Source organism: Hylobates moloch, unplaced genomic scaffold, assembly GCF_009828535.3.
Source record: "Hylobates moloch isolate HMO894 unplaced genomic scaffold, HMol_V3 SCAFFOLD_19, whole genome shotgun sequence".
Classification (NCBI taxonomy): Eukaryota; Metazoa; Chordata; class Mammalia; order Primates; family Hylobatidae; genus Hylobates; species Hylobates moloch.
In genome coordinates, this window is record NW_026652294.1 from 19214857 (window position 1) to 19226301 (window position 11445).

Sequence of the window (11445 nt, forward strand, 5' to 3'; positions counted from 1 at the left end):
TTCCCCTCCCACTCTTGCAAGAAGCTACTGAGACACACCTTGACATAGAGAGCTAAATTGCAGTGGATAAACGGCAACTTCATACTTTCTGTTCCCCGATTCTATTTTTCTCATCATTTGAACTTTAACCTTTTTTTTCCCCTTGTGCCTGAAGTTAGATCCCACTCTGTCTCTAACTCAAACCATCTTCAAGTTTTCTATTCAGCATCTTTCTCAACGCTGGAGCCAGGTGTTGTCTTCGACCAGATGTGGGCTAAGAGGGTAAATCCTGGTAATCAATTGTAAAGGGAACATCCCATCCTTGGGCCTGGTAGACATGTGGGACCCTATAGCAATCGGGTTTGTGAGATCACTCAGTATGTTACATGTTCAAGTGGATGTTACACTGAAACTTATACAAGAATTAGGAAAATTACCATTAGGACTAATTTTTGCATAGATCTAGCTAGGCTTATGTATATATGTAAATATATATATAGACAGGGCATACATGTATATAGCCTATATACAAGCATTTATAAATAAAAAGTGACATATATGTATAAAGCAGAACAAAAAAGTTTTCAAAGTACATGTCAAAGTCCAGTTTCTTCAGTGGTGTGCCAGGCCAGCTTCTACATGCTCATAAGGCCTTTTGGGGCATATTTCCAGATTCCATGTTCAGTGATTCCTTTGTCCCCATCCCCAAGAGCTAGTTGTTTAATATTTACCAGCAGCATATCATTCACTTTTTCTCTCCCCTGTGTACACACAAACACACACAGACGGATACACAGATATAGAGGCACTCACTAATTTCTTCTCCTTCCCTAGAGAGGACCACTGTTAGGAGATGTACGCATACCGATACAGTCTTTGAATTAATCACTACCTGCTACTCGAGCCAAGTGAAAACCTGCTGGTAGCACTGGTTCCTCAATGTTAAAAATCAATTTTTAATTCTCTAAAGCCTTTTTATTTTTAAAATTTTGCTTGGCCCCTGACTCATGCCCAGCTACTTTGCTTTCACTTGCATTTTTATGGGCGTAGCTGGTGACCATATAGTTTGTCATCTAAATCGGGTCACTTCTGAGAATGAAAGGTGCTAATTACTTTTACACAATAGGCATAAACTAGAAGATATGTACCTTCATGTACAGTGAATTTAATAAGGCCAGAAACTGATACTTCACACCAACAGGAGAAAATCCGATTTCCCCAAAGACAGGTGCCTTACACTGTAAGCCAATCTCACTTAAGGCTGGAGCCCAGACATTGGCAGATGCCCAGCTTCAGCAGAGAGGCTGCCAACCCAATGGAGGCTGAGGTCCACAGAGCCAGCAGCCTGCATTCCCAGAACTTACACTGGGAGCAGCAGTTCACTGCCAGCCCCAGCTTATGTGTGGGGAGCTGTAGCCATTTGGGCAGAGGTAATTGCAAAAGATGTTGATTCCTTTGCCTCAATTCCCTGGGGGATAAAACAGGCCTTTAAATGCGTCACACTGATGTTTTCATGCTTAAATAGGCCAATACTAATCTTGGCTTTCAGTTGAGAGGAAAGACAAGGTTCCCTCATTTGGCCCCCTTAACAGTCAGTGTGCAGGGGAACTGAGATGTTTTCAGTAACCACTATGTGCAGAAGCCTTTGGCAGGCATGAGTTCACCGAACCCTTGGAGCAAAACTGCAAAGTGGATATTAACATTTCTAGATGGGGAACCTGAATGCATTCTGTGTAATTAAGTAACTCCCCCAAATTCACATGGTTAATATATGGCAGACCTAGAATTTAAATCAAATCCTACTTCTTTGAATCCAGAAGCACATAACCCGCAATGCTACTTCCTTTCCCAATAAGAAGGAAACAGATGTGAAACAGTGACAGACAAGAGAATCTGAACCTATGTAGGAAGATTGTTGGATTTCTAGTCTTCTTCCTTTAACATCCATCCAATAACACAATCTAGACAGCAATCTCTCCTAAAATACGCCAAATCTTGCTATGCTCATGGACTTCCTGAAAATTCATTTGAAATAGACCTGGGTGATCTATAATCATATTCAGACAGCTGGGTTCCACTCTAGGGGGTAGTAATTGATTCTCTGCTTCTCCTGGGTTGTTCATTAGATTACATGGCTCAGGTAGAGTCACTGAGTTTTAAGCTCTCCCTTGTACCCCGACTTAGCATGCTGCTTCAGCGTGATCTGTCTGAATGTGTGGAGCCGATTTACAGAGCACATATTTGCTGAGTTGACTAATAGCCTCTTTGTGCCCCATCATGAAAGGACAGACCCCACTTTAATTCTGTTCCTTTCAAAGACTACTGTCTTTGAGTTAAGGCTTCATTTGTGGTCACCAGGCCTTTAGGGAGCTCTGTGTTAGTGAAAGAAATGTGATTCAAATCCCCTCTCAGACACAGCTCCTGCACACTCTTGGTAGAGATAGTAAGAACTACCCTTTATTGAACCAAGACTTCTATGGTAGTTGGCAATGATGGATCCTCACAGCTATGTTATAAAATAAGGGAGGTATTATTATCCCCATTATTTAGCTAATAAAACTAGCTCCCAGAGAAATTAATGTGACTTGCCCAAGGTCACACAGGCTGCTAATGGAATGCCACAATTTGAACCAAAATCTGGCTGGCTTCAAAAACCCCTGTCTTTCCACTAAAATGTGCTACTGCCTTCCCATACATACAATACTGAAATCAGCTTAGCTGCCAGGCATGTACAGTCGTATCTTCATGTACTTCATATACTTTGTTTTCCTCTTTTTTTTTTAACCCTAAGGGTTTATTATTCAGCTTAGAGCCATTCAAGTTTATGGAATGTCACTTATCTGCCATATGCATTCTAAGAGGTTTCAGACCCATAGGATCTAATGTCGGATATACTGTGATCTTTGTTTTCATTCAATTAACCAAACTGCTTTTAAGAAATGTCCTTTAATTTCAAGGAATAACTGGTGATATCCGAAAGGAGGTAATGGGGGTGCCACAAAAAAGGAGGGTTTCTGATTGTGAATATTTAGTAGATTTGGTCATTGGTTTGTTCTAACACATTCATATAGTCTTAAGAGATAATGTCTTCTGGAATGAAAAAATGCCAGGCAGTTCTGGGAAAGTGTTTCCCAAGGTATGGTACCAAGGCCATCTGATCAATGAGGCCAGGACAATGTCATGAAATGATTGACAGGGCTCACTGAGAGCAAAGCTTTGACAGATTCCTGGGTAAGTAATGCAGTGGTGCTGAAGAAAGAAAACAAAGGCTCTAGTGACATCAGTAATTTCACTGCACTTTTTATCATTTTTTTCTGAATTCCACAAGTAATTTCTTGAGCATCTACTCACTGATGGACATTATGAATGCAACAGTGAACTAGGTACAGTCTACTTTCATGTAAGTGCAATTCACTAGACAGCAGAAAAGTAAACAGATAATGCCAAGGCTGGTTTCACTTTGTGGCTTTAACATAAGCGGTTTTAGTTTTGTTTTATTTTCATTTATTTTTTAAACTGTAAGTTTGAAAACTTACAGGAAAATTGCAAGGATAATACAAAGAACTTTATTCCTTACATTTAGATTAACCATTTGTTAACATTTTGCCACATACTCTTCATAGTTTTTTCCTCAAACATTTGAAAATGAATTGTAGATATCATGCCCCTTTAAATTTAAATACTTTAGCATGTATTTTTATAAAACATGACATTGTCTTGTATAACCAGAATACAAGGGTTAAATTCAGAAGTTGTTTTGTTAGTTCAGTGTTTTGAATGAAAAATAAGCATGCATACACAAGGCTATGCATATGTCTGTATGCATATGTAATTTTTTGAGTTTATTAATATTATATAGCATATTATGTGACAAAATTTTATGGCAGGTAGTGCTAAAAAGCCAGCTTCAGAAGGTTTACCATCAAGATGTATACATTTCTGAGATGATTCAATAGATGGGTCCCTAAGGCAATGTGTACTATAATATGTCACTTAGTTGCCTTATTACCAGACAATGAAAGTGATTATTTTCTACCTGCTTAAAAGTTTTATAACAACGAGGCCGGGCGCGATGGCTCATGTCTGTAATCCCAGCACTTTGGGAGGCTGAGGCAGGCGGATCACGAGGTCAGGAGATCGAGACCATCCTGGCTAACACGGTGAAACCCTATCTCTACTAAAAATACAAAAAATTAGCCGGGCGTGGTGGCGGGCGCCAGTAGTCCCAGCTACTTGGGAGGCTGAGGCAGGAGAATGGCGTGAACCCTGGGGTACGGAGCTTGCAGTGAGCTGAGATTGCGCCACTGCACTGCAGCCTGGGCAACAGAGCAAGACTCCATCTCAAAAAAAAAAATAGTTTTATAACAGCTATTGAGATATATTCATCAGCTTCCGTTGAAATGCTTTTTGTGTTAGAATGCATGTTTATTATGTGTGGATATAAATGTGAACCTTCATAGTTTTTTTAGTTTCTCAGATATACAAGGAGAAAAGATACATCAAAACGGTGATGTAAGAATTTTTGACTTTTGGGGGCCAGGCATGGTGGCTTACGCCTGTAATCCCAGCACTTTGGGAGGCTGAGGCAGGCGAATCACTTGAGGCCAGGTGTTCCAGACCAGCCTGGCCAACATGGTGAAACCCCATCTCTACTAAAAATACAAAAATTATCTGTACTAAAAATACAAAAATAAAAAATTAGTGGCAGGTGCCTATAATCCCAGCTGCTCGAGAGGCTGAGAGGAGAATCGCCTGAGCCCAGAAGGCAGAGGTTGCAGTGAGCCAAGATCGCACCACTGAACTCCAGCCTGGGCAACAGCAAGACCCTGTCTCAAAAAGAAAAAAATTCTTGACTTTTGCCATTATGTATGGGCCCACATAATCTAGCTCATTAATATTCCAGCTTTGAATCTTCACCCTCCCCAAAGATTATATAATATTTAGGTAAAACTGAGTGACTTGGTTTCTTTCCCCATGAATGTTAAGGTCAACATTTAATATTGAGAAGATCAGAAACATCTTCTACGTACGTGATAGAAAACTGCTCACCCTGCTGATTCCAGTATCAATGCAATGGGAGAGCATAGAGGCCTCTTTATGTGCAGTGGCCTAGCACTCTGGCCTCAAGGCAAAAAGCTCCACTTAGAAGTCTCTAAGAAATGCCTCTGTTTTCTTGGTGGTCCCTGGGTGCTGGGTCACAATCGGCTGATCACTCTCAGACCCCCGAATCCCAGGAAAACCTACGTAAATGATGTGTTCTGCAGTCTAGTGCATCTTGTAGTAAGCAAAAGGCAATTCTGAGCTTCACAATTTCATTAACTCTGGGTTATTTGAACATAACCCATGTCTAATTCAGCAGAAAGAAATTGATGGAAGACTTTGATGTAATCCTGTTCTTTGACAACAGATCTGCCTTCAACGTTCTAATATTGTTCAGAGCTGTCTTTAAGCAATCGCAGCTACCATTGATGGAGCACTTGGGCTAGCACTGGTGTGTTAAATTTGTTGCTTCTGTAGCTTACAGGACTCCCATGAGAGATGGGATTTTTTGGGGTTTTGTTTGTTTTCTTTTGAGACAGGGTCCCCCTCTGTCACCCAGGCTGGAGTGCAGTGGCACAATCTCAGCTCACTGCAACCTCTGCCTCCCTGGATTCAAGCAGTTCTTGTGCCTCAGCCTCCTGAGTAGCTGGGATTACAGGCGAACGCCACCACACCCAGCTAATTTTTGTGTTTCTACTAGATACAGGGTTTTGCCACGTTGGCCAGGCTGGTCTCGAACTCCTGGCCTCAAGTGATTCACCTGCTTCGGACTCCCAAAGTGCTGGGATTACAGGCGTGAACCACTGTGACTGGCCATGAGAAGATATTATTTACTAGATGAGGAAACTGAGGCTTGGTGAGATTGAGTAATTGGTGAAGCCACAAATCAAACTCTTTTTTTTTTTTTCCTCTGACTCCAAGACTGTTCTCTACAGCTTCCTGAATGGGAGTGAAATGAGTGTGAGGTATAAGGACAGGGGGCATGGAGTAAACCAGCAGACAGGAGTCTGTGGGCTGGCCTCATATGATGTTCCCAAACCCATCATACGTAGGCTCAGCCAGACCAGCTGTTCCCCGCTCAGTTAGCGTCTTAGCCTTTTCATACTCCTGCTGGAGAATCATGGAGAACAAACGTATGCTGGACAATATACGTTTTCTTATTTAATCAGCAATGGGAAGCACGATGTAGTATTCTCCATATTTTAAAGATAAGGAAACAGAAGCTCAGAGAGGTTTTAAATAAGAGTCCTGGCTGGGTGCCGTGGCTCATGCCTGTAATCCCAGCACTTTGGCAGGCCAAGGCAGGTGGATCACCTGAGGTCAGGAGTTCAAGACCATCCTGACCAACATGGTGAAACCCCAACTCTACTAAAAATGCAAAAAAATTAGCCGGGCATGGTGGCGAGTGCCTGTAGCCCCAGCTACTCGGGAGGCTGAGGCAGGAGAATCACTTGAACCGAGGAGGCGGAGATAGCACCATTGCACTCCAGCCTGGGCAACAAGAGCGAAACTCCATCTCAAAAAAAAAAAAAAAAAAAAAAAGCCCTGAAAATCAAACCTAGGCCCACGTGGCCCCAGTGCTCATGTTTTCTTTCATTCTTTTTTTTTCCCTTGTTGAGTTCTTGCTTACTGATTTTTACCCCATCGTATATTCTCATGTGTTCAATTGTCTTGGTAGTCTCCTAGGGATACAGATAAATACAAGATTAAGGAATCTTTGCTTTAGAAAGGACTTTAGTAGTCAGAATATGCCTAGTCCTTGGGGAATTTATCTTTTCTTGGCCTATACCAGTGCTTCTCACACTTGAATGTGTATATGAATCGTTTGTGAGGGTCTCAGGAAAGTCTGACTCTATTGGTGCTGCCTGCGATTCTGCATTTTCTAACGAACCCCCTTGTGATGCAGAGGACGCCTCATAACACTGTCTCCTTACACCTTTAAGAATCCCCTTATTTCCAGATATTTGTGGAGCTTTAGCAGCGTGTCTGGCATTCAGCACTAGACATTACAGAAACCCTCCTGTAAACAAGTGATTGGTTCATTTTTTTAAATAGTTGCTGGGGTCCAGCAGCTGTGCCAGCTGATAATTATTCGAAAATGAATAAGACACTATCCTTGCCCTCATGGGAGACAGATGGGTGTGTGAGTAGTGACGTACAGGCTGGTAAAGGGAAGTGGTGCCCAGGATGTGACGGGAGCTTGGGAGAAGGGTGCTTACTCCAGGCCGGGGATCATGGAAGGCTTCTAAGACAGATGACACCTGGTAAGGAAAAAATTATTCTAACACCTGTTAAAACGGTAAGTGGGACTTTATTCAGGACTATTCACAATATGTGTCAAGACGAGAGAGCGCTTGGATTCAGCTCTGAATACAGCAAGGACAGCTGGAGATCGATAGCCAACCAGTGGAATGAGGGGGTCAGTGGATGCAAAATTATTCAGAGGACACGTCAAGGGTTGGTTGGTTCTTGCTAAACTGACTTACCAGGATTATTGCTGGAGGTAGTCCAAGAACTTAGACCCCAAAGGTGGGGTATAAAGAATTTGATCAGGCCAGACACGGTGGTTCACGCCTGTAATCCCAGCACTTTGGGAGGCTGAGATGGGCGGATCACCTGAGGTCAGGAGTTTGAGAACAGCCTGACCAACATGGTGAAATCACCCCATCTCTACTAAAAATAAAAAAATTAGCCAGGTGTGGTGGCACATGCCTGTAATCTCAGCTACTCAGGAGGCTGAAGCAGGAGAATCCCTTGAACCTGGGAAGCGGAGGTTGCAGTGAGCCCAGCCGAAATCATGCCATTGCACTCCAGCCTGGGCAATAAAGCAAGACTCCATCTCAAAAAAAAAAAAAAAAAGAATTTGATCAGATGTCAAAGGGGAGAGATTTTCTCTAAAATGACTTAGCAGGATTCTTGCTAAAATTGAACTCAGCAGGCTGAAGATGACAGGGCCCAATGATAACGTCTAGTTGGAAAGACCTCACAAGAGTTCATCTAATATTTCATCAAGCAGAGAGACTTTGTCACACCAGAAGAAAAAGGCAAAAAGACAAAACTAAGTTTTTTTTTGTTTGTATCTTGTTTTGTTTTTTGGTTTTGGTTTTTTTTTTTTTTTTTTGACATAGAGTCTCACCCTGTCGCTCAGGCTGGAGTGCAGTGGTGCCATCTCGGCTCACTGCAACCTCCACCTCCGGGTTCAGGTGATTCTCCTGCCTCAGCTTCCTGAGTAGCTGAGACTACAGGTGTGCGCCACCATGCCGGCTAATTTTTGTATTTTTAGTGGAGAGAGGGGTTTCACCATCTTGGCCAGGCTGGTCTCTAACTCTTGACCTCAAGTGATCCACCCACTTTGGCCTCCCAGAGTGCCAGGATTACAGGCGTGAGCCACCACAAACCTAATTTAAGTTGTATGCCTCGTATGGAGAAGCCTGAAACTGCTTTCTTTGATTTAGGCCTGATTTCTTCATGAATAGATTAGGATGAGACTTTTTCTCCTATGGACTCCCAGAGCCTTTGCCTTCATGGTTAAATTTAGTTTGTGAATCTAGACCTATCCCTCTAGCCTTGTCCCTCTGGCCTTAAACAAGACACTTCATCTCCCTGGAGCTCAGTTTCCATGTCTATAATATGAAGCAGTTGATCTTCTGTGTTTGTAAACACAAATTCAGTTGATTTGCTAATTATGTTAGCAAGCGCTTGGGTAGTCCTTGCTATGCTTCAGTCATAGTTCTAAGCGTTTACATTTAGTAAGTTCAATGGTAAGTTAGTTCAGGTAGATACTTTTACTAGACCCATTTTACAGAGGGGCAGATCAAAGCACAAAAAAGTTAAGTAATTTGCCCAAAGTCATAACAGTAAGTAGCAGAACTGAGATTTGAACCCAGGTAGCTCGACCCCAGAGTTCGTTCTTAACCACTGTGCTCTTCTGCATCCCTCATGGGAGATGAAATGGCATCCAATTGTAACAGGTCCGTCATTGTGCGTTTAATCTCCTTAGGGAGTGTATTCGTTTTCTACTGCTGTGTCAGAAATTACCACAGATGAAGTAGCTTCAAACAGCACGCATGTGTTATCTCATAGTTCCCATGGATCAGGAGCCCAGGTACCAGTTATGGCGAACCTGTGCTCAGGCTCTTGCAAGGCTGCAATGCAGGTGTCAGCCATGCTGTGGTTCTCCTCTGGGCCTTGACTTCCTTTTCCAAATTCATTGGTTGTTGGAAGAATTCAGTTCCTTGTGGTTGCAGGACTGAGAGCTCTGCTCTCTAGATCGCTGTTGACCCAGGGTTTTTCTCAGCTCCCAGAGAGAACACACCACTCCCTGCAAACGAGTCCTCTCTGCCACATAGCAGCTCACCTCTTCAAAGCCAGCAAGAGCACTTCTCCCTTCATCCTGCTGAACCTGAGTCTTCTGTAACACAGCATAATCACAGGCGTGATATCCCATCATATTCCCGGGTTCTGCTCATCTTCACAGAGAGATTATATAGGGAGATACACCAGGGCTTGGGAATCTTGGAGGTCATCTTAGAAGTCTGACACAGAGAGGAATTCTGATAGGAATTTATGGTCGAAGAAAGGATGTCAGCCGGGCAGAGTGGCTCATGTCTGTAATCTCGGCACTTTGGGAGGCCGAGGTGGCGAATCACGAGGTCAGGAGTTCGAGACCAGCCTGGCCAACCTGGTGAAACCTCATCTCTACTAAAAATAGAAAAAACTAGCTGGGTGTGGTGGTGCGTGCCTGTAATCCCAGCTACTCAGGAGGCTGAGGCAGGAGAATCACTTGAACCCGCGAGATGAAGGTTTCAGTGAGCTGAGATCAGTCCACTGCAGTCCAACCTGGGCAACAATGTGAGACTCTGAGAAAGAAAGAAGGGAATGGGAGGGGAGGGGAGGGATGAAAGAAAGAAAGAGAAAGAAAGAAAGAAAGAAAAGAGAAAGAAAAAAGGAAGGAAGGAAGGAAAGAAAAAGAAAGAAAGAAAGAGAGAAAGAAGGAAAGGAAAGAAAGAAAGAAAGAAAGAAAGAAAGAAAGAAAGAAAGAAAGAAAGGGAGGGAAGGAAGGAAAGAAGAAAGGAAGGAAAGAAGGAAAGGGAAGGGAAGGAAGGAAAGAAGGAAAGAAATGATGTCTGCAGAGGGAGCCCACTGCCCCTGAAAGAGAATGAGATCATTGGTTATCATCCTGACTGGCAGGCGTAATAGAGTGCTGCAGGAGTGTGGAGGGGCTGCCTGACCAGGCTGGGCATCAGTTAACGGTTCCTAAGGAGGTGACTCTGAGTCCAACATTGACAGGCGGGGCTCTGAAGGTCTTCCAGCAGAGGAAACAGTTCGTGGGGAGGCAAGATGGCATAAGTGGTAGGTGTGCTCAGGAAGAGCAGTGGTCTGGGGCCACTGATGGGCACCCGGGGACCTCTCTAGCCTGTGTCCCCTGGCTGCAGGAGGCCCAGTCGTAGCACCAGCAACTACAGTGATGACTGGCTATGGGGCTTTCAACAGAAAGGAATGAGACTTTCCCAACTGTTCCATGTACTCCCAGAAAGGGTTTGACTGAAATCAAAGGAGAAGGGACAATTTCCAGGAGTTCTTTCAGGAAGTGGTAGGCCTGGGCATGAGAGCTCCATTCTTGAAGTCGGATGTGCCAGAACCACTGTCTCTACTCACCACTGAACAGCCAGGTGACAGTGAAGCCAGTTTACATCCCTGCCCTTGGTTTGCTCCACCATAAAAAGGGAAGAAATCCTGCCCATCTGTTAAGGCTTTCGTGGAGATGAAAGGCGCTAACATGAGTGTTTACGATACTTTGTCAACTCCAAACACCCCATCAATACATGGCATCGTTTGCTAGAGAACTCTTTCTTTATCCGTTATTTTTTTCTCTTGTTCAGCCGTAGTGCTTCACTAAGTGGGAAAAGGGAGCCAAGAGTTTGGTTCTTTTGAGCATTCCCACAACAGAGATTCCTCGGAGGCATTGATCTTAAGAGCTGAGAGCAAACATCACAGGCAGCACTGCAACTGGTTGCTGTACAGTTTGATTCTCTACTACAGAGAGACTCAATCATTTCAGAGATGAGAAAACAGGCAAAAAGAGCATTATTTTCTAAACTCATTAGCAGAGTAGTCATTGTCTTCTGATTCTGAGTGTCATTTTCCTCACACCTCTCCACACTAACAGAAAGTCATTATAATTCACCCTCTTCAACTTCTGGAATCAAATACAAGGTTTAGTGCTGGTTTTGGTCTTTTTTTCTTTTCTTTTTTGATTTTTGTATTATGTCTCTGTTTTTGTTCAGTTTATTTTTCTTTTTCATACCTTTTATAAAAGAAACAAGATTTTCACACATGCTGTCCTTCTGAGAGCCACGTTTGAATTACAATTTGAATTTGGGACACAGAAAAATGGCCCACGTGCCTTTGGTAGAGGCAGCATAA